The sequence below is a fragment of the Podarcis gaigeae genome (genome assembly GCF_964106915.1).
Source record: "Podarcis gaigeae genome assembly, chromosome: 3".
NCBI lineage: Eukaryota > Metazoa > Chordata > Lepidosauria > Squamata > Lacertidae > Podarcis > Podarcis gaigeae.
The window spans coordinates 108,012,967-108,037,730 of record NC_139680.1 but is presented as its reverse complement, the minus strand read 5'-3'; the positions used below and the strand labels follow the sequence as shown (position 1 = coordinate 108,037,730).

Sequence of the window (24,764 nt, the reverse complement as noted above, 5' to 3'; positions counted from 1 at the left end):
TAAATGGATAAGGGGCATAGCTCAGCATGAAAAAAAGAGGCTCTGCATGCAGAAGGTCCTGCAGGAAACCCTTGGCCTTCTGGACCAAACATTCAGGTACCAGGTTAGGAGAAAGACCTCATACTGATGAAGAAACAGTTGGGCACCAAGTGTTACTGGGTAAAAGGCAGCTTTCCGTACTCCCTCAACAGGCAGGTTGATGGGAAACAAAGTGTTTCCAGAAGATAATAAAGTTTGAAAACTACTCTTCTATATTAATACTTCTTTCCACGTTGGGAGGTGAGTGGGGTGAGATGCCCTTTCTGTTTCAGAGCTTGTCCAAATTTATTGCCTTAGAAAGTTGAGCCCTTCCTCTTATTTCCATGCCGCCTTGCCATTTTATTTTGTTATTGTGCTGCGGGTTTGAGATATTGGCTTGGGAGTATAAGCTACACCAGCTCACTTTGCTGTATGAAACATTTTTTATTCTATTGCATTGAAAGCTCTCCATCCCCTCTTTCTGTAGTAATCCTCTCTGCTGCTGCAGAAGCCTTTGAAACAGCATTATTATTAAATCACGTTTTCTTATTATTAGTTGGGCAAGTGCTAGAAGAATCCTGCCCGAAACAGTGTTTGACTTCACAGTTTGCCAGCTGAACTGAAGCACTCTGTGCCTTTTTGTAATACCACGCAGGGATCGTTCCATGCTGAAACTTTTTATATATTCTGCAGTTATTCTTTGGTAATAGGAGCAGGGGAGCTTTTTCAGCCAGAGGACAACGTTCCCTCATGCGGAACCTTCCGGAGTCTGTCTGTCATTGGTGTGCATGCCCAGAGGCAAAAGAAGGCTGAGCAGTGGATTTTACTCCTAAATAGTCTATATTCAGAGGTTTCTGTGCAGGGGTTTGGACTAGATGACTCTCTGGGTCCCTTCCAACTCTATGATACACATACAAGCAACAATGCATTTTCAAAGTGCAAGGACTCGTCCCAGACAGGCAAAAGTCCTCCAGGGCAGGCACAAAACAAGACTAGTGAAGGGCATGGCCTGAAGAGTGGGCCATGCCCTGAGGAAAGTCTTGAGGAATAGACAGAGAGACCTCAAGGTCACATTTTATCCCCAGATCTGAGATTCCCTACCTCTAATGTAGAGACAGTTGTATGTTGGACAGGAAGATGAAGTGTCCTTTCATACTGCATCACGGTGTGGTACGCTGGTTTGACATCAACTGATAGGAAGTGCCTACAGAGGGTGGTGAATACAGCACAAGGTATTATGGGCTGTCCCGTGAATCCGCTAGATGAAATAGCGGAAGAACGTTGCCTCAGGAGAGTGAGGAAAATTCTCAGGGATGATTCACGCCCTGGCTGGCACTTTCTTGATCTCTTGCCCTCAGGCAGAAGATATAGAAGCATGATTAGTTGCACCAACAGGGCAAAGAACAGCTTCTATCCGTGGGCTGTTAGGCTGCTGAATGAAATGATAACAACAGGGCAATTGACTTTCGGGTTTAGTGGGTGTGTGTCAGTAAACGAGGGGAATTAAGACTAAGAGAGCTGAGTGGGGGTGCTCGTGTAATCTCACTGTATACAAGTTGTACAAGTGACAATAAAGTATTTTTTTTTTAAAAAAAAAAGATCCACCTGGATAGTGAATCTGTGGCCTCCCTAATACCTTCGAGTCAGTGGCAGTCTTCCACAGTCAGTGGCTGTGGATAGTAACCCGTGCAGTTCACGCAGACTGTATTCTGCTCCCCCCCAACCCCCCCCCCCCAATCTCTGCTAGCCCCTGTCAGACTCATGGAGGCAATCGAGTGTGAGATTGGCATGTGGGCAAGCTGGCAATTGTAGATCTGAAACCGCCAGTTGAGGCAAGTTAAACAAACAAAGGTAAGCAAAAACCTTATTCAGTCATTAGACCATTATTGCCAGGAGAAGGAGCCGAGAGAATACATTGACAATGCAGGTGTGTGCAGGCTTTAGCTCTGAAGAGCAGGCGCAGCGTTTTCATGATCCACTTCACCTCCCCAATCTTCCGCAAGTGCCCTGAGTCTTATTCTCAGCGGCATGATTTGACTGAAAACCAATTAGAAAAAAAGAGAGGGAAAAAACACACGGCATAAAGCCCGCTTCTATATGGAGATACAAAACACTACACATGCCAAATAATCAGACACTTCTCTGCGAGGGGAAAAAGGCAATTTTCCAGTTTCACGGTCTCGGGGGATCAGAGTGCTTGGAGCTCTGGGTTTCACAAAGAAAAGGGCTTGGCCTCTTCTGTACAGCCTGATTCCTGAGTCAGGCTGGGGGTGTTTGGGCAAAATTATTGCCCTGTGAAGAAAGGATATGCTGTGGGGAAAGTGGCATATTCTGTCTTGCTAGTGACTTGTACAAAAATAGACCTGCATTCCTCTGTAACAACAACAACAACAACAACAACAACAACAACAACAACAACAACAACTTATTTATACCCTGCCCATCTAGCTGGGTTTCCCCAGCCACTCTGGGCAGCTTCCAACAAAATATTTAAAACACGATAAAACATTAGACATTAAAAACATCCCTAAGTAGGGCTGCCTTCATATAGTTGTTTATTTCCTTGACATCTGATGGGAGGGTGTTCCACAGGGTGGGCACCACTACTGAGAAGGCCCTCTGCCTGGTTCCCTGTAACCTCACTTCTCACAGTGAGGGAACCGCCAGAAGGCCCTTGGAGCTGGACCTCAGTATCCGGGTTGAATGATTGGGGTGGAGACCCTTCTTCAGGTATACTGGGCTGAGGCTGTTTAGGGCTTTAATGGTCAGCACCAACACTTTGAATTCTGCTCGGAAATGTACTGGGAGCCAATGTAGGTGTTATGTGGTCTTGGCTGTCACTCCCAGTCAACAGTCTAGCTGCTGCATTCTGGATTAGTTGTAGTTTCCAGGTTACCTTCAAAGGTAGCCCCACGTAGAGTGCATTGTAGTAGTCCATCAATTTATGGAAAAGAAATTGCATCTGAAAATTATTAAAAGTGAAGGAAAGTTTTGGTGAAGTTTTGTGGTGCTTTGATGTGCTTACCATTCTTTCAAGATGACCAAGATGACTGATAGTCACTGTTGTTGCCTTCATTCTGAACATCAACACTCCAGCAGTCTGCTTTCTGCCCTCATTTCCTATAAAACCCATGACATCCCCAACTGGGCTTTCCTGCAAGCCATGGGGGGTTTCATACTATGCACCTGACAGTAGTTCAAGGTTATTGTTTTTAAGTGATGTCTTTACTTTTAAAGAAATCAGTGTGAAGTTTTTTGGTTTTTTTTTTTTGGGGGGGGGGTAAAGCAAAAGGAAGAACTTCCCTTAAAAACAAAATCAGGAACTGCCCCAGACTCAGACACTCGGTTTCTAGTCTCTCCAGTTTCCCGTACTCCAGTTAAATCTCAGGGGAAGGGGGAAGGCAGTATAAGGTATTTTCTCACATGGGGCTTTTTTTTCAGATCAGGAAGCACAGCTGGGGAGGCTGCAATGTGCTGGAAAAGTAATTAATGGAAAGAAGCACTCAATATCCCTGGCCACCTCAGGAGGATGAAGGAGAAGGTGGAAAGCCAGGCCTGTTTCGTGAATGTGAACTGTGTTCCATTCACAGAAGCAAAGTTAGAGACCACACCAAAGTCATTATTATGCTTTGCTGGGATATTATGCTCAAGTGGACATCCAATTAGATGTGAAGGGGGGAATCCTCAGGGCATAGCAGCAAAAAATTACCCTAAGATGATTTGGGTCTTTAAACAGTATCTTGTTTTAGCCAGAAAATGCAGCAAAATAAATGAATAAAATAACTGCAGCAACTGCACAAAGCATTTTAGCAACTTAGAGATTGTGATTTATCAGAAGAGTAGTAGCTAGATTAATGCAAGGTAATGTTGCTTGAACATGTATTTGATGATAATGGGGTTAACATATAATTTGAATGTTACCCCTGGGACCCGATATTCCCAACCTCCATCTCCTCCCTGGTAATTGCCTCACAGGATTTACAAACACCTTTTTGCCACAGCTGAATTGCAGCTAATTTTAGCAAACGGTTGCATTTGCAGTGCAAAAATCGTATCATCGAATGTCTGAATTCATGCCATTCCGTGAGCAAAGGCACATGATATACTTATGTCCTCCCCACACTTTTAAGGTAGTCTGCTTTTCATGAACAGGTGAAACTGTGATAGCATGGCTTTCTGCTATTGAAGACATAGGTGGTAAATCAAATTACAGTCTGTTGGGAATTCTTTGTTCATCTGCTTAAAGCAAACATATACAATTTGCATGGTTGTATGAATGACTGTTAGCTGTTTAATTCAGTACAAAGTAGACTTTGCTCAGTGGTGGAGCACATGCTTTGCATTCAGCAAGGTCCCAAGTTCAATATCTGGTACCTTCAGGTAAAACAGTTCAGGACCCTGGAGAGCTCCTGGCACTCAGAATAGGCACCACCAGGCTAGGTAAAAAGGTAAAGGTAAAGGTACCCCTGCCCGTACGGGCCAGTCTTGACAGACTCTGGGGTTGTGCGCCCATCTCACTTAAGAGGCCAGGGGCCAGCGCTGTCCGGAGACACTTCCGGGTCACGTGGCCAGCGTGACATCGCTGCTCTGGCCAGAGCCAGAGCCAGAGCCGCACACGGAAACGCCGTTTACCTTCCCGCTGGTAAGCGGTCCCTATTTATCTACTTGCACCCAGAGGTGCTTTCGAACTGCTAGGTTGGCATGCGCTGGGACCGAGCAGCGGGAGCGCACCCCGCCGCAGGGATTCGAACCGCCGACCTTTCGATCGGCAAGTTCTAGGCGCTGAGGCTTTAACCCACAGCGCCACCTGCGTCCCACCACCAGGCTAGACTGATCAGAATTTCCCAGTTTCATATTCCTTTGTGCGACACCGAGAGCCAGTTGCTCACATTGTCCTTCATGGTTGTGTACACACTGGTCATTGCTGGCCCAGGGGAAAAGGTTTCCTAAGGAAGAGGCAGGTGTTAACTCTATGTCACTGACATCACATCCAAGAGACAATGAGGATTTGGAGGGGAATTAATAATCTGTAGCAAATGGTCAGAACACAGGAAGCATTTGTGGGCACCTTTCCCCAAGTCAACATTTTGCTCTTTGCGCTCCGCTCTTTGACAAAGGAAAATCCACACACTTAATTTGTGTTAGGTGAAAAAGGCCTTTCAATGTAAATTTTAGGCTGAGAGCCAAATTAAAGGTGGCAGCACGCGATTCCTTTCACATGCCCTCCCTGTTTGCAAAAAGCTTAATCATAAGGTTAAGAAAGGGAGAGGGGTGCTGAACCTCCCTCCCTCCCTCCCCTCCTTAACACCCCTCGGTCTGTTCCTTTGGTCACTTTTCTACATCTGTTGTTCATTTCATATCAGAACTGGGGCGGGGGGGGGGGGGCGAGAGAGAAAAGGGGGTTGGATCAATGAACTACAGGGGAATTCCCACACACTCATTTTACCTCATTTCACCATCTGCTATATTTGTGAATGGGTGGGCATGCAAATGATTAGCCACAGTGCATCTGATTTCATCCTCAGGCCTCAATCACATACACAGTTATTTGGAAATAAGTCCCTTCAAATGCATATACGTATTTATTCAATTAAGTTTTATCTAAAGCAGGGATGGTGGACCTCAGGCCCTGGGGCCCCAAGCATCCCTCAAGGCCTCTCTATGTTCCAGAACCCTGGGGGAAAATGGGGCCCTTAAATGCACAGGGAGTCTCCATGAGCAGAGGAGGCCACCCTGGTTCAGACCTTCATACTCTTAACTCATGGAGGGTGCTTGGAATGGCAATGGCAGGAGACAAAGGCAGCCTTTCTGTGCCCACTGCCCTTACTGTTGTGCTTCCTTAACTCAAATCTAGAACACCTGAAGGGGGATTCTGCCATTGCATTTTCCCACCTATTATGTCATTTCTATGTGGGGCTATAAAAGCCACACTGAAGAGTATCCAATGGCTTCTATGAGCTGGCCACAGTGTTTGAATTAGGCTTAAAGCTACATGAAGCAAGCAAATTATTATTATTATTATTATTATTATTATTATTATTATTATTATTACCCCACCCATCTGGGTTTCCCCAGCCACTCTGAGCAGCTCCCAATTGAATATTAAGAAAATAATAATAATAATAATAATAATAATAATAATAATAATAATAATAATTTATTATTTATACCCCGCCCATCTGGCTGGGCCTCCCCAGCCACTCTGGGCGGCTTCCATAAAAACCTAAAATATCACATGTCAAAAACATCCCTGAACAGGGCTGTCTTAAGATGTCTTCTGAATGTCAGGTAGTTGTTTATCGCTTTGACATCTGCTGGAAGGGCGTTCCACAGGGCGGGCGATACTACCGAGAAGGCCCTCTGCCTGGTTCCCTGTAGCTTTGCTTCTCGCAATGAGGGAACCGCCAGAAGGCCCTCGGCGCTGGACCTCAGCGTCCGGGCAGAATGATGGGGGTGGAGACGCTCCTTCAGGTATACTGGACCGAGGCATTAAACAAATAAAAACTTCCCTAGACAGGGCTGCCTTTAGTTACTTTTTAAATAATATAGTTCGGACTACAGAATATTTAGCTTATTGGTGCAAACTTGACATTTTGTCAGGGATCACTTCAATCTTTGACTCTTGCATTCATAGGAATCACTGCAAATGTTCCTGTTTAGCAGCTAGTTTTACTGGAGGACCACTTTGAGGAAGGGCAGACCCGCCCCCTGTTGCTCAGTGTGGAGTTCCTGGAAGTTTTCAGAACCAACACCCCTTTCTTTTGCCTCTTGGTTAGCAGTTGGACCAGTGTAGGTGGGACAGGTCTTCCCTTCAGGGATTGGATTTGGGCCTGTGACTCATCCTTGTTCTGCAGATGTTCCAATTGCTTTTGGCAGCTAGGACAAAAATCAAGACCAGCCATGTCAACCCACTTCTTTTCTTCTTGATTTTCGATTACCTCTGTCACTCGCCGTATAGAACTTTGGTCTATCCCGTCAGAATACAAATGAGGATCTCATTATATTTAAAGCTTAGTGATGCTGAGGCATATTATTAAAGTCAGAATCCTGGCTAATATCATTACTTATGAATGTAACCTTCTGATTTCAACGCCGCTTGCTTGCCCATCAATAGTAACGCAGAGGGCTCTTACCTAGGAATGCTTGGGGAGTTCGGTCTTTGTGAATTTTGATGCAAACTGACCTGATCTTCACATCCCAGGCTAATATATGGATTGGAACTTAGCTATCCAGCAGCTTTCATACATCCTGTATCTTCCAACTCAGCTCAGGAAGCGTATTTCAAATGCATTTCAGAAAGGTGTGCTCTGAGGGGAGTGGGAATGCATTTTAAATCGTATCAAAATACTTATTGAGATGTGAACTCCCATCATCTGTGCCCTTTGGTCAGGCTGGCTGGAGCTGGTGGGAATTGTTCAACAATATCCGGAAGCTCTCAGGTTTCCCCCATCTCTGGTTTAAGCCCTATGAATGGATACTAAGTGAGATGTCCAAAGCATGTAATTCAAATACATTATTTGATATGTTTTAGCAGTAGTATGTAAGCCTTTTTGATTGCAATAGAACAGGCACGTCGAACAGGTAGATTGTGATCTACCGGTAGATCACTGAACGTCTGTGGTAGATCACCGGTAGATCACCGGTAGATCACAACTGTGGCTCCCCTAAAAATGTTCAGCATTTTTGCCCTGAAGCCCCAAAAGTGGGGCTTTCCTCCTTCCTGAAAATAGCTCAACAACACTGACCTGAGCCCCCCAAAACAGGGCTTTCCTTCCGAAAAGAAGCTCAACAATTTTGACCTGAACCCCCCAAAAGGGGGTAGATCACTGCCAGTTTTTAACTCTGTGAGTAGATCACAGTCTCTTGGGAGTTGGTCACCCCTGCAGTAGAAGAATGGTGGATTATATGTGCTAATGAATATCAACTGATAACGAAGGCATAGTAGTTCTTTTGTAATTAAGTTACATGAAAAGGGAGGGGAAAGGGTGTGTTTGTGTGTCCTAAAGATATTTTCCCTGTCCCAGTGCTGCCCTGTGCATATATAAATAAAATGTTTTTCTTTTCTGCAGACACAGTTGAATAAAAATGCAATAGTTTCAGGCTAAATGTTAGCTTTATGGTGGAAACTAAACTGAACAGCATCAAAGTCTCCTTTCAGTGCAACAGGAGATTGGGGAGTGGGGAACACACAGGCATTCAATTGGTATGCAGAAGGCCTAGTTATCCTATTCAGAGTGAATTGCTTTTCCGGAGCTAAGCCCTCTGATTTTAATGACATGTTGGCCTCCTGCACTCCTCAAATGCTTTAGAAATTAACTCATATTTAGCAATGGCCCTGGGATGGTGCCTAGGGACAGCTAGGCATGATCAATGCAGAGGTAGCAGTGCTGCATGAGCTGCAATGGCTCTGAATGTGATGGTTTCTTGAGGGTAATTCAAGGAAATGCTTGCAATTGTGTTCAGTTAGCTAAGGATGGGTGACTATGTCAATTTTGAGTTTGTGTCCCTTTCACGTGCTCTCTGCCCAAATTTTCAGTACCTTCTGCACCAGTCTATATTCATTTAATAATAATAATAATATCAAGTCAAGACATTGTTTAAAGGAATCTTCTGATACATTTAAACTGCCAAGATGCTCTGAGATCAAACAGACAGCTAAGTTCCATTAGCATCAGGACTGGGTCATGAGCAACTGTTCTGAGGTGAGTCAGGAGGTGTGAGACAAGTCCCAGTCCCAGTCTGCAGGATCAGTCAGAGCCAAAGCACAAATCAGGAGGCAGGACTGAGAAGCAAACCAGGACCAAATTGCAACCAAGAATACAGGAACACACAGGAGCTCAGGCACAGCATATTGCTTAAGCAAGGTTCGACTGAAACAGGAAGCCCTTTATACACCTTCCTGCAAAGGAAGATCTGGATGGAGGTCAGCATTGGTGGGTGGTATGGGAATGTTGTGGATGGTAGGAGAGGATATATTGATTAAATGTTATCCTTCCTCACCCAAGCTAGTGAGCTAGTAGCAGAGCACATCCCCTTGCACATTGCTGGAAGCAAGTTGATGGATTCATATATGTTGAGCAATCCAGTCTAGCTTGTCCAGATTGGATTGTTCCTGGGAAATTTCCCCTTTAATTCCCTCTTAAAAACAATAATGACACAACAGTCTTCTTTAAAAGTAAAGTTTACTTACATTCAGTTCACAGTATTGTCCTGAAGGCAGGCTTGTAGTTACAGTTATATTTCTAGAGAAAAGAAGTCTGAGCTAGGCCTTAGACTTTCTACCTTATGGCTTCCATCCTCTGTAAGGTGCCCAAAAGGTGAAAATAGGAAAAAGGCAAAAAGAGGAAGATGGCTATGTGTCTGGCCCTTTTATAGGGTCTTCCAGCGTCACACCCATCTATTGGGTCACCCACAGGGGGAGGATGCCCCAGACCAGGTGTGACAGGAAGTCCTCCCTGTCTGGAGCAACATTCCCCTGTGTGTCCACTCTAGGAAACAGGAAATGTGTATTTGACTGCTTCTGTGAATGATACATCCCACAGGTGGGAGTCATTCCTGGGTCTGAAGGTGTTTCTCTAATAGGGCTGCTGCCTGAAGTTCAGGGGTTCACCCCATGGGGCAGCCTCAAACAGATCACTGCAGCTCCTGACAATTAGTGCACAGGGTTCACATCAGGTCATATAGGATATGGTGAAGATCTCACTGTTCAAGCATCCTTACAGTTAGCTGATTGAGGGTTGCACACTGCACTAGTCCTCGCCTAAGCCACCACATAAGATTGTTACAAGGCTAAGATGTCAATCGCATGGACATTTTTTTGAGGAGTTTGCTGCACAGACCTCAAGCAAAACGTTGGGTTTTCTGCCTTCTTCAGATTCTCTGTAGCAGCCAAAGGTGGAAATTAATATGGCAATTGCAGAGGCACAAGGGGGACTCTGAAAAGTACGGTAAAAAATGGGTATGAGTAAGGTAGCTGAAGAGATGGTGAAGCCATGGGGTGGCAGAAGGTGTTGGCTAAAGGACGCACAGCTAAGGTCATATTTGTTTTGCCTATATAGTGTGAATCCTGATGGAAAGCTCACAGGACTTTGAACTCTGGTAATGCGTTCCTGAATAAAGTCAGACCAATTGGGAATGTGGTATTAGCTTCCCTACTTGAACCTCCAAGGGGAATTCCCCCCCACACCCATCACCATTTCTATTATCATCCTGTGGCAAATAGTCACTACACCTTCTTTTTAACCATGTACTTCTTGATGATCTGAAGCCTGCTGGAAAGTGGCAAGACGGTTCATTTTGTTGCCCTCTAATTGCCTGCACCTGCCAGAGACAGCAGCGTGACGTGGCGTCCCTGATGGGAGAAGCAGGAACTGGGTGCTCACAAGTGTGGCGTCCTCCCCTTCCTCTTCTAATGAGAGCTCCCCTCTCTTTCTCTCTCCTGCACCAACAAAAAACAAACACATTGCTTAGAAGGAAGGGGAGGTGTTGAAAATGACGACTTGCTTTAGGTTCTTTTTGTCTTGCTTTCCTTCCCCCTCAGCAAAAAGGTTTCCCATAACATAAAATCATCCTTCAACTACTCCTTGAAACAGATATGGATGTGGGTGAAAACCTGTCTCTTTGTGGACATGCATCACTAAAATTCTTTGGTGATTTGCAACTGGAAATTATGGTTTGAATGCCTTCTTCCAGAAAGCACTATCAGATGTGCTTTCTATGGCCAGGTTTATTCAGGCCATTCTATTTCCATTCATGCCTTTTCTCCATGAAGCTCAGATTGGCATATACGGAGGGTTATCCTGTTTTGGTGGAAAGGTTGAATTCAACAGGTGCAGCATACTGTGTGATGCCCGATCTGCCTTGAACAAATGGGGTGTCAATAAATGTTGCTCCTGCAACCATTGGATTTTTATTTTATTTTTTTTGCATCCATCCCGCTTCTAAAGGTGCATTTCGAAACAGAGCTTGCCTGTAAACATGCAGATTAACAACAGACAGAACAGAACAAAAGCTAGGGGTGGGGAGGAAAAACATGCAAAAGAGACACAGACCGGAAATAGATAGATTTCTCCATTCCCCGGGGTAGATGCAGTTCTTATTTCTATAATTTGTTTTAAAACTTCAATTTGTATTATTGCCACTGGGAGCCACATCTGCTACTTTTTATCTCATCTCGAAATTGGCTGAACTTCTTTGAAATTGGCCACATTACAGCCCTTAGCCTTTTAACCGGGGGAGGTGCATACCTGGGCTTTTCCTGTAATGCCTTCGCCAGCAGAAGCCCATCTTCGTTGCGTATCAATAGAAATTTACAGCCGAAGAAAGGTAAAAGGAATCAATATTGTGTTTTCTCCTTGACTGCCTGGAGCTTTATGATTTAGCTCGGTGAGTTTGTTATGGTCGCTGAAGCTGATTTCGGGCAGGAGCAAAGATGGGTTAAATAGTGCCTTGGAGTAATCATTATCCACATTCAACTGTTCCTTGAAAAAAGAAAGAAAAGAGAATGTGATGCAACTTGGGAAGAACTGCTTCTTTCCAGGGTCTGGATTCCTCATTCTGTTTTGCTTTGCATGCATATGCTGCAAAACATCAAGAAATGTAGACTATATGGAACTGGTGGAAATGACTGGCAGAATCCGAGACCAGGGAGAAGAGTCGGTAGAAGAAGACTGGAAAAAAATTAAAGATTATTTACAGAAATACTGTAAAATTAATGAATGTTAGAAAAATGTTGGAATGAAGGTATATGGCTTTAGCAGAAATGTTATAAGGAATTAAGTACAAATAGATTTTCAATATATTAAAGGGAAAAAATAAGGTTGGAATAAGTTAAGATAAATTACAGGACAGAAAACAGAGGAAGATGGAAAGGAATTGCTGAAACAGTTAATTGAAGTGGAATACAAAAAGGGAGGTGTGAGGAGGCCGTGGAAACAAGTGAATGAAAGATAAGATACATAAATTATTGGATGTGTTTTAAATTGTGTTTGTTTTGTGTTGTTAATTCAATGTTTTAGTGTAATGTAGTGTTTTTGTTTTTGTATTGTATTGTATTGTTTTGTTGAATTCTTTTTCTTTCTTTTATATTCTTTAAACTATTAATAAATATTATTTTTTTAAAAAAACATCAAGAAATGTAGTTCATATTAAGCCACACGCTGCTTTTGAAAACAAACAGGGTTCCTATCTAACTGTACGCTTGACTTTGAAATTATTAGCCCCTGAGCTCCGAAAAGAGGCTCACAGGGCCAGCTACCACAGGTCTCCAAGGAAGCAAGAAGCTCAAGGATTCTTGAAAGCTCCAGATCTGCTTTCTGAGCAACTTCATCCCTGGTACCACAAGCACCTTGCACAGTCATCATGGGTGAGGATCACCTAGCTGAACTCCTAGATCTTGAATCTGAAACGACCTTTCTTTGGTTTACTACTTTCAAGGAGTAATCACAGTTCTGGAACCTCGCTGGGAGAGAGTTGCAAAGCGATGATGGCAGGGGAGGGTCAAGTGTGTTTCCTGGTTTTCCTGGATGCTCCAGATGTTGCTTTGCAAAGGGGAAGCCGTGACCAAGCCATCAAGGCATGGGGCTGTTGTTCCACACATCGTTTCTCTCCTCATGCAGGAGCTACACTCCACAATCATTGCTGCCCAGGTCTGGGTATCCAGTGGAGTATATTTAAGGGGCAATTGCACATGCATATTTCTACACATGTGGGAATTCATGAATGGACACACGTTTATGAGGCCCAGGCCAATGATGTCATGAATGGGGCAAGTGATTGTGGACCTGCCTGCTCCATTCCAGGGAGAATGGATAGAATGCATGGAAAGTTCTAGCTAGCACACTTCCATACAGCAGCTTATTCCATTCTGTTTTATTTTGCTTTTTTAAATATTTATAAATTTCACTTTCTTATTAAATATAGCAAGAGGGTTTACAACATACATAAAAGAGCAACGTTGCAATAATGACTAGTAAAAACACAGTTCTGGGACGCGGGTGGCGCTGTGGGTAAAACCTCAGCGCCTAGGACTTGCCGATCGCATGGTCGGCGGTTCGAATCCCCGCGGCGGGGTGCGCTCCCGCTGCTCGGTCCCAGTGCCTGCCAACCTAGCAGTTCAAAAGCACCTTTGGGTGCAAGTAGATAAATAGGGACCGCTTACCAGCGGGAAGGTAAACGGCGTTCCGTGTGCTGTGCTGGCTCGCCAGATGCAGCTTGTCACGCTGGCCACGTGACCCGGAAGTGTCTGCGGACAGCGCTGGCTCCCGGCCTATAGAGTGAGATGAGCACACAACCCTAGAGTCTGGCAAGACTGGCCTGTACGGGCAGGGGTACCTTTACCTTTACCTTAAAAACACAGTTAACATGTTAATAAATGGTTGATAATGTAAAAATAAATAAATAAATCAGGTTCCAAAGGTCTGTTTCTAAAAGAAAGCAGAGATGACTCCTGCCAGCCTTCTGTTGGCAAGGAATTCCACAGGCCTGCTGCATTAAAGCCTTGATCTGTGGGGAAAGCTGGCCAAACCTCAGGGGCATGAGGGAATCACCAGAAGATCTCAGTGACCTCGGTGCAGCATAAGGGATTTGGCAGTCCTTAAGTTAGTTTGAGCCCAAATTGTGTAAGACTTTGTGAAATAGCACAAGAACCTTGAACCGTTAACATTGCCTAGTAGTAAACTACTAACTACTGCACCTCTCAAAGCAAAGGAATGATAGGTTGCCAGTTGCTTGCACCTCTGAGCAGGCTGCCTGCTACATCCTCCACTAGTTGTAGCTGCTGAACCAAATACAGTACAAAGGCAGTACAAACCAAATACAGTACAAAGGCAGCCCAAGTAAAGTTTGTTGTAGTAATGAAGCCTTGATGTTACCAATGCATGGACTACTGTGGACCAACAGAAGTCTAGACAGCATAGATTCTAGGAGTGTGCTCAACCCATGCAATACAACTCATATCTAAAGCATTGGTAAGCTCTCTTGTTTTGGAGCTGCTCTATGTCTTTTCAATTTGTTAAAAACAAAGCTGAAAGCTCTGTATTAGGGAATCTAAAAACAGCTCTCTCTCTCTCTCTCTCTCTCTCTCTCTCTCTCTCTCTCTCTCTCTCTTTCTCCCTCCCTCGCTTTTGACCACCGTGAAAGACGATTATCAGCATAGCAGCCCCTCCAGAGTGAGTTATGCTTGCCAAATGGTAGGCAGATACATTCAGAGGTTTTCATGCAGAGCACCTTTAAAGTGATTTTTTTTTAAAAAAAACAACACACACACAAAGGAAAAGTCTGTAACATTTTGATTGTCTTCCAGAACTGGATGCAATTTGCAGACATGGTCGCTGACGAAAACCGCCAAATTTAGGAATGATAGCTCAAGTGTGTCTCCACAAGGGCAGACTTAACTGTTTTTGAGTGAGTACAACAGAAGTCAAATGGGGGCAGTGAGAAAAAAAGAGTATCGACCCCCAGGAATGTCTTGGGGTGGACATTGTTGTCATCTATCTGTTTTGAGTGCGCCTCCAGGGGTGAAGTCAAACTGCTGTGTTTGCAGCACTGAAATGATCTCCCTGGGGCAGTGTGCATGGAGGTCCCAGACAGCCCAAATGACAAGGCTCCTCTTGGCCTCACTGATGTGGTCCACACACAGAAACACAGGCAGTCATGGGGATAACATAGTCTTTGATTCCTTTTTTCCTTTCTTTAGCAGAGAATTTCTATTCACAATATATGAAGGTCAGAGTTCTCGTGATTTCATGGCATATACCATATTTTTCACTCTATAAGACGCACCAGACCACAAGACGCACCTAGTTTTTGGAGGAGGAAAACAAGAAAAAAAATATTCTGAATCTCAGAAGCCAGAACAGCAAGAGGGATCGCTGCGCAGCGAAAGCAGCAATCCCTCTTGCTGTTCTGGCTTCTGGGATAGCTGCCCAGCCTGCATTCGCTCCATAAGACGCACACACATTTCCCCTTACTTTTTAGGAGGGAAAAAGTGAGCCTTATAGAGCAAAAAATACGGTAATTTGGTGACCTTGGCATGGGTGTTGATGACTCCTTGTTCACACAGCCTTTACCTGATTTACAGCAAGGTATGATGAAACTATACCAGAAAGAAATTGATGTCTCGTATACCCCAGGTAGTGTGGTTGCTGACCTTGAGCCAGACATCCTGGAGAGTGAAGTCAAATGGGCCTTAGAAAGCACTGCAAATAACAAGGCCAGTGGAAGTGATGGTATTCCAGCTGAACTATTTAAAATTTTAAAAGATGATGCTGTTAAGGTGCTACACTCAATATGCCAGCAAGTTTGGAAAACTCAGCAGTGGCCAGAAGATTAGAGAAGATCAGTCTACATCCCAATCCCAAAGAAGGGCAGTGCCAAAGAATGCTCCAACTACCGCACAATTGCACTCATTTCACACACTAGCAAGGTTATGCTTAAAATTATACAAGGAAGGCTCAAGCAGTATGTGGACTGAGAACTCCCAGAAGTGCAAGCTGGATTTAGAAGAGGCAGAGGAACCAGAGACCAAATTGCAAACATGCGCTGGATTATGGAGAAAGCTAGAGAGTTCCAGAAAGACATCTACTTCTGCTTCATTGACTATGCAAAAGCCTTTGACTGTGTCGACCACGGCAAACTATGGCAAGTTCTTAAAGAAATGGGAGTGCCTTATCACCTCATCTGTCTCCTGAGAAATCTCTACGTGGGACAAGAAGCTACAGTTAGAACTGGATATGGAACAACTGATTGGTTCAAAATTGGGAAAGGAGTATGACAAGGCTGTATTCTGTCTCCCTGCTTATTTAACTTATATGCAGAATTCATCATGCAAAAGGCTGGGCTGGATGAATCCCTAGCCGGAATTAAGATTGTCGGAAGAAATATCAACAACCTCAGATATGCAGATGACACAACCTTGATGGCAGAAAGTGAGGAGGAATTAAAGAACCTTTTAATGAGGGTGAAAGAGGAGAGCGCAAAATATGGTCTGAAGCTCAACATCAAAAAAACGAAGATCATGGCCACTGGTCCCATCACCTCCTGGCAAATAGAAGGGGAAGAAATGGAGGCAGTGAGAGATTTTACTTTCTTGGGCTCCATGATCACTGCAGATGGTGACAGCAGCCACAAAATTAATAGACGCCTGCTTCTTGGGAGAAGGGCAATGACAGGCCTAGACAGCATCTTGAGAAGTAGAGACATCACCTTGCCAACAAAGGTTCATATAGTTAAAGCTATGGCTTTCCCAGTAGTGATGTATGGAAGTGAGAGCTGGAACAGAAAGAAGGCTGATCGCCGAAGAATTGATGCTTTTGAATTATGGTGCTGGAGGAGACTCTTGAGAGTCCCATGGACTGCAAGAAGATCAAACCTCTCCATTCTGAAGGAAATCAGCCCTGAGTGCTCACTGGAAGGACAGATTGTGAAGCTGAGGCTCCAGTACTTTGGCCACCTCATGAGAAGAGAAGACTCCCTGGAGAAGACCCTGATGTTGGGAAAGATGGAGGGCACAAGGAGAAGGGGGCGACAGAGGACGAGATGGTTGGATAGTGTTTTCGAGGTTACCAGCATGAGTTTGACCAAATTGCGGGAGGCAGTGGAGAACAGAGGTGCCTGGCGTTCTCTGGTCCATGGGGTCATGAAGAGTCGGACACGACTAAACGACTAAACAACAACATGATGAAACTTAAATCTCTGGTGGATCTCTCTCAAGTTCTGTTTCACACTTGCTGCCTGTGCAACTGGCCGCCTCTTCTTCCATTCTCTTCTGTAAGTTCTCATTTTGACAGATGTGAGGAAACAGGGACAGTTCTTCTTTAATTCTGACAGGCTGTGTCACCACACACAAAAAGCAGCTGCTGTGGCAAGTAGAACTAATGAAAGTTAATCACTATCGCTGAATCTAATTACAGGCCAAATGTTCTAGGGGAAGCTAACTTCTCACTGGAAGAGGGGAAAATAAGAGTAAATTAATCTGGGCTAGGGATGTTTTCAAAAAGCTGCTGCTTCATGCGCTTAATCAAAAAAAGAAAGGAAGATTTAATGTTGGAGAATGTTTTGTACTCCAGTGCTGGTTTAATATTGACACGGATTTTCGGTTTAGCCTTCACGCTAGTATCTTGAGGTCCAACACAGGTGACATTTTCATGCAACTATCGAAATATGTCAAGGGACACACAAAGACACACACATCATACAGCGAACTGTGACTGGCTGTAGTTCCCTGTGGGAAACAGTCTCGGGGTGTACATCAGGTTGGTTGCGGGGCAAATAACAAGGTTAATTGGGGCCATCTGGGGATCTTTCCTGTTTCTGAGTTGAAGTGTGATTTCAGTACCTCACACCCCCGCTGAATCAGGGCCATTTTATGGCATTCTGTTGCTCTGCAGTTTCTGTGCATCACTGTGCCCCATAGCGCTGTGTATTCCTTTCTATGTTTCTCTGGGTCCATGAGCTTTGCAAGTGAGTCTGTCCAAAACGCTGCCTACAGGGTACAGAAGAGCTCTGGGTTTTTTGTTGTTCTTAAAGTATAGCAGCAGGAGATTTTTTTAAAAAGTTAACAGCTTTATTTAAGGTTGTTGTTGTTGTTAAATCATATGTGGTTCTGCTTTAGCAAAACAAAAACAAAGTTCCTTATAACTCACAGGGAACAATTTAGATATTATCACGTCGTGATAACCAAAGGACAAAATCAAAGCCTATCGAAGGACAAAATCAAGTACCAGACGTTTGAGCTGTTTTAGATGCCTTTGAGGAATAACAATGGTCACCCCTAATACATTTAAAATGGGAGTAAAAGCCAATTAAGTTGTACTCAGAGTAGACCTAGTTAAATCAATGAACTTAAACCATTTAAGCACATTCATTTCAGCCAGTCCACTCTATGACTTTTGTTGGGGAGGGCCTTTCAACTGTTAGTCATCCGAATTCCACCACCGCCATCACTTGCACACATACAGCAGATGGTCCCACAATCGAAGTGTTTGTATCACTAGACTGATGATTGCTGTACTGTAAAAGAAAGTTTGGCAAAGTCCCATGGGTATTTTTCAGGACACGATCAGAACCGTAATGGTTGACAATGTAGTAGGACTTTCATTTGTAGACATCGCATTCGTTTTCTGATAGGTACCGACAGCACTGGATTTATTGAGCATCTCAAGGCACCCAAATGTTTTGTTTTTTCTAAAAAAAAACAAACTGTGGGGCTCTTAAATAATCATACAAATCCCTGGAGAATGAGAATATTTCTGCATGGCACCAAGAGTGACAAGGAATAGTTGCTAGGAGGATGGAGTTTCACATATGGGGCATCACCAATGAGAAGGTGAAGTCACCTGACTTCAGCAGGAGGGGGAATTCAGAGAAGGAGACCCACATATCATGCCCCTTGCATTGAATTGCACTAACTGTGATGTCTTAACATTTTAACAAAAAGATACAGGTTCAAGACTACAGTATCTCCCATCCTGAATCTCCCACACAATTTAGAAGACAAGCATTTAGAATGGAACTACCATCCTTCTCCGTTAACGTCTCCCCAATTCTTCCCAACAACCACAAGGCTTTTAATGTGATTTTTTTTCTATTTTAAGAATGGAAGTGGAGTTTTTCTTCTTCTTCTCACTTCTGCTGTAAAGTGGGAAAACTATATTGTGTTGTAGGATTTGATTGTTAAAACACACACACACACACACACACACACACACACACACACACACACACAGAAAGCACTGCATGATTTCTGTTTGGGTTCTTGGGGGAGAAAAGCCCTGTCAGTTGGAAGAATGGGAAATCATGCAGTTGGTAGAGTTGCTTTTTCCTGTCATATTAGTGTGATATGCATTGTGGACTCTTGCCCTCAATTTTTCACACTCCTGCCTAGCAGAACAAGCTCATTATCTGTGTGACACTCAGCTTCAGCAACGGCTGGATTACAAGCAGAACAATAAGTAAGGGAGGTGTTTAATAGGGAATAGCTTCCTTTCTCTCCCTGATAGCAGTGGCGCAGTCCAAGAGCAACAGAGACAAGCCCAAAGTTGGCATATTTCATTATGTGAGTAAGGGACTGCTTCTGACGTGAAGTGGGAAAACAAGGTCTGGACTGTACCACTGAGGGAAGTGGGTTGGGGCCTCACAAGACGAAATTTACTTGTGTGTGTGTGTATGTGTGTGTGTGTGTGTGTGTGTGTGTGTGAGAGAGAGAGAGAGAGAGAGAGAGAGAGAGAGAGAATTTAGTTTTCTAGATTTATATCCTACCTTTCTCTCATCAGAGAACGGGGCTGTGCATGAGGGTCCCAGGTGATGGATCACTCATTCAGGCCTTGACCAGACCAAGACCTGCCTCGCTTTGACAAAGTGGTGGCCTCCTGTGCCTTTATTCTCTAGGATGAAACAAACAAACTCTGCCCATAGAAAATCAGCATATTAGAGTGAAGGGCTAGCCCAGAGCCCTGCTCTTACTTGCCATATTTTTGTGTCAGGGGATTTGCCCCTCTGGTTTGTGCGTGTGTTTGTATGGGAGAGCATTTCGCCACAAAAGCCCATACCTGTTCTTTGAAGTGGTAGAACCCAGGCAAAGGTTTAGCATCTCGATGACAAATTGGCCCAACCAGGTTGTCTTATGGTCCCTCTAAGGCAGTCATGGGGGATCTGTGGGCCTTCAGATGTTGTTGCACTACAACTGCCATCATCCCTGGCCATTGGCCATGCTGACTGGGGCTGATGAGAGCAAGGAGTTAATAAATATCTGGGGGGCCACATGGGTTCTGTACCCATGTTCTGCTATAAGGGCCCCTGCTACATCAGGGCAAAGGACCTAAAAATAGACCTTTCTTTTCAAGGGCTCACGTTTTGGTCTACCAGTTCCTTCGTGGCAATGCTAGCTTGTTTTGTTGTTTGTTTCACTTATTTGTTTGAAGCCAAATACTTCAAACGCATAACAATACTTGGTGCTTGATAACACAACCCAATGACATTAAAGCAGTGAAATTAAAGCAGTTTTCCCCCCTGAAAATAATGTTTAGGGGTACAGTGGTACCTCTAGTTACGAACGTAATTCATTCCGGATGTCCATTCTTAACCTGAAACTGTTCTTAACTAGAGGTGTGCTTTCGCTAATGGGGCATCTTGGTGCTGCTGCACCGCCAGCACACAATTTCCGTTCTCATCCTGGGGCAAAGTTCTCAACTCGAGGTAACTCTTCCAGGTTAACGGAGTTTGTAACCTGAAGTGTTTGTAACCTGAGGCGTTTGTAAACTCAGGGTACCACTGTACTCTCGTTTTCCTACTCATATTGAAATACTGCCCCTCAATGTTAGATTCACAAATGTTTAGGGGTATGCGTATCCCTGTGTCCCCCCAGAAAAAAAGCACTACATTAAAGTGTTGTGGATGTAGCAGGAAATGCATGAGAAGGATACTGACAAGCTTTAACCTATGTAGAGGACCAAGAGGATCAAGGGTCTGCAAACTGAGCCTTATGAGGAACAGTTGAGAGATTGGGGTATGTTTAACATAGAGAAGAGGAGACTCAGAAGAGATGTGGTAGCCGTCTTCCAATATCCAAGGGCTGTCACATGGAAGATGAAACAAGCTTGTTTTCTCCAGAGAGCAGGACCCAAACCAATGACTTCAAGATACAAGAATGGAGATTCCAACTAAACATTATAATAATAACTCTGGGCGGCTTCCAACAGAACACTAAGATACAATAACCTATTAAACATTAAAAGCTTCCCTAAACACGGCTGCCTTCAGATGTCTTCTAAAAGTCTGGTAGTTATTTTTCTCTTTGACATCTGCTGGGAGGGCGTTCCACAGGGCGGGCGCCACCACCGAGAAGGCCCTCTGCCTGGTTCCCTGTAACTTGGCTTCTCGCAGCGAGGGAAGTGCCAGAAGGCCCTCAGCACTGGACCTCAGTGTCCGGGCAAAACGATGGGGGTGGAGATGTTCCTTCAGGTATACTGGACCCAGGCCAGAAGAAAGAAAAACTTTGATGGTAAGATCTGTTCAACAGTGGAATGGACTCCCTTGGAAAGTTGTGGACTCTCCTTCATTGGAGGTTTTTAAGCAGAGGTTGGATGGCTGTTTGTTGTGGATGCTTTAGTTGTGGTCCCTGCATTGCAGGGGAGTTGCACTAGGGGGGTTGGGGTCCCTTCCAGCTCTAAAATTCTATGATCCTATGAGAAGAAAGTGGTAGCGGCTGCCTTTTCTCTCCCCCCCCACCTTGCTTCTGGGTGGGCCTTGCAGTCCAGACAACTATTGTTGTTTGATCACTTGAGGCACTTCATGTGTTTATTTGGAGTTGTATATTTCCTCCCCCCCCCCCCCCCGCCCGCCCCATTGACATTCTCTGCTGTATTGTGTGATCAAAGGGAGCCTGAATCTGCTATTGTTATGGTGATGAGACCGTTCCACATATCTCAGCTTACTGCACAGTGAAATTGTCAAACAGCTTGTTTTGGTTCTGTGAGATGCTAAGGGAGGGCGGGATGTGAAAGCAAGCAAAATCCCAAAGTCTCCCTTGGAAGAACCCTACTTGAGATTGTTAGAAACAAAACTGGCGGCTGAAGAAGGGATGGAATATTTTTGGAAGGTTTGGGGGGAAATGTGCCCTGGAGTCAAACGCCAAGGCATCAGGGTGACTAAATTCGTAATGGTTTAGCTAGCCGGTGAAAAGGAGAACCCTCTCCAGATTCTAAAACCTGAAACCAGATTATGTAAGTCCCCCAAAACCCACCCAGTCACATTTTGGAGTTTGCCAGGTGCTAAAGAAGCTCCTGATCTTGCTGTCTGAGGCAAGCAGCAGAAACAAGGGAGCTTCAGGGAGTCACTGGGCTGGTCCCTCCTTCCCCTGCTATCTGGGACCTAAACTCTGGAGTATAGTGGTACCTTGGGTTACAGATGCTTCAGGTTACAGACTCCACTAACCCAGAAATAGTACCTTGGGTTAAAGCGGGATATCAAATCCAAACTCTTCTTCCTCTTCAGGATGAGTACAGAAATCGCTCTACAGCGGTGCAGCAACAGCGGGTGGCCCCATTAGCTAAAGTGGTATCTCAGGTTAAGAACAGTTTCAGGTTAAGAACGGACCTCCAGATTGAATTAAGTTCTTAACCCGAGGTACCACTGTATTAGGAACAGGGACCCTGGAAACTCTCTGACTATAAGCAGCCTAGTGAGTCATACCTGGAGGGTTCAGCTGTGAAGCCAACACTGGAACTTAGAAAGCAGATTTAAGCTACCCACAAAACACCAGCTCTTTAGCAGGGAGAAGAGAAGCAAGCGCTATCTGCATTAGAAGACAGCCAGAATATTCCTGGGAAGAATGAGAAGAGGAGAAAGCAGTGAAGGGAAACCCACCCATTACTTTGTCTGCCAGCAAAGTTGAGCCATTACCCTGAGGTAGCAATAATTATTGACTAAAGGGGTAGTCTCGCTCTTCTTGCATGGAGATATTATTGTGAACTGGCCTTACGAAACAAGGGATAGTAGATGAAAAGCATGAGCCTGAAGAGCCTGAGTGGTGTCGGGGCTAAAGACTGAAGAATAGGGCTCAGAATTAGATCAGGGATGGGAAGTCTGTCACCGTCATGTTGTTGTTGTTCTTTTGACCTTGATGTCTAGTGCTGATGGAGTTGGAGTCTAAGAATGTCTACAGAGCCACAGGTTCCCATCCCTGGATTAGCTACCTCCCTATATTATAAAAGCAGTTGCAGTAGTCTTTAATAAATGAAAACTTCATGACCTAGGGCCTTGCTGGGGCCTTTGCCCAATTGGTTTGCTGAAAGCAAAGTGCAGTCCAAGCTAGGTAAGGGATTTGGGCAGAGGAGGTGTACTTGATGCTCATTTGAACCTGAGATGATTCTGCTGAAGTTCTCTTGCATTGTCTTGGCCATATTAATTTCCGGACTTCTGCCCCTGATTATTTTCCTGCTGGAATCTTAGAATAAATAAAATTGGCTGTCTCACAAAAGATGCTGAGCAGGACACAGTGGCACAGAACTGGACCAAAATGAACCCCAAGGATCTGGCTGAGGCATCTGGGATTAGATTTCACTCAGGCAGCCTAATTGAGGGAGAGATGCCCATCTTTCAGGCTTCTAAAATCTAAAACCTCGAATCGAGTGGAATAAGGATCTCTGTAAGTATCTGCAGAAGCAGGAGATGATAATTAGGGTATTAAGACCAAGCCACAAACCTGTTAAATTCAAGGGCTTACATTTAAGTCCATTTAATCCCATTTACAAAGTTTAAGTCTGGGCTCCTCAGTAGGGAGGTTATCGCTTCTGACTGCGAATGTGATGTATCAAAAGGATTCCTTTAGCTCAGGCCTGTAAGAACGTTTGACCCATAAATCTGACTGCAGCCCACCATCTGGGCCTCATTGTAAAGCCAGGAGCTCAACAACACCACCCACCCCCATTTTTCCCACAAAAAACAGATTTATCTCATTTTGCCCTTTGATTAACTACCAAGTCTGGCCCTGCCATGCAGCCAGGTGATGACACCGTGGGAAGGGAGGATTAATGAAAGCAGGAACTGTCTACTTTATATTGTTTGTTCCTGCATCAAGGGGAAATATTTAAAAGGGGGACTTCCTGTAGAGGAGAGGAGGAAACCAGTGTGGGCCTGGAGGTGGAGGAGCAAGCAGGGCTTCCGGTCTACTGTATTTAAATAAAGCTGCTCCTGTTGAGTGTGCTTTGAGTTTGCCTCTAAGAAAGGCAGGGAACAGCAGGGGAATAGTATAATGTGCACTTTTAAAGTGTTGGTAGAAACACAGAAAGCGGCCATATTGGTTCCTCTACCTCTGTATCGTCTACACCAGGCACAGGCAAACATGTCCAGAGGAAGGAAGACCAAGAAGAGGAAAGATGGAAGGAGTGGGGTATGTTTATAAGAGGAGTCTCCTTCAAATAACTCAAGGGTTGTCACATGGAGGATGGAGCAAGTTTCAATCAGTAGCTCTAAACTCTAAACTACTTTACAGCTCTAAACTACTTTACAGTGGTACCTTGGGATGTGAACGGGATCCGTTCCGGAGCCCCGTTCGCATCCCGAATGGAGCGCAAGACGCGACGGCGCATCTGCACGTGTCGCGTTATGGAGCTTCTGCGCATGCACGTGATGTCATTTTCACGGTCTGCGCATGTGCGCGCGGCGAAACCTGGAAGTAACATGCTCCATTACTTCTGGGTCGCCGCGGAGCACAACCTGAATTTGCCTAACCGGAAGCGTATTCATCCTGAGGTATGACTGTATTTTACAGTCTATATACAGAGAATCCATCAGCATGTCTGTGCTCTTTGAGCACCAGTACAGAACAGCAACACTTGCAGAAGTGAAACTAAACTTCCAACATCCAACAGTACTGAGACTTCCTGTCTCACGCTCTCTCAGACACTCACATGATAAAAACAAAATATAGTGCTACTACTGGAGCAGCACGGATGGATAAAAATCCTAACAAGGTTCACGTTACCAGAAAGGAGATTCTGACTATACATTAAGATAAAAAAAACCTTCTGATGGTAATCACAGTGGAATGGACCTCCACGGAAGGTGGTGGACTCTCCGCCATGGGAGGTTTTTAAGCAGAGGCCGGATGGTCACTTGTCATGGATACTTTACTTGAGATTCATGCAATGCAGGGAATTGGACTAGATGACCCCCGGGATCCCAACTCTACAGTTCTATGAATCTGGAACCTTCTACATGCAAAGGAGACACTGAGTTTGGGCCCTTAA

General features: G+C 44.6%; 1 protein-coding gene across 48 annotated transcripts in view; it reads left to right on the top strand.

Moving 5' to 3' along the window:
* Window positions 1–24,764, top strand: part of NRXN1 (neurexin 1) — a 988,232-nt gene that overhangs the window by 796,192 nt on the left and 167,276 nt on the right. The window lies entirely within an intron of this gene.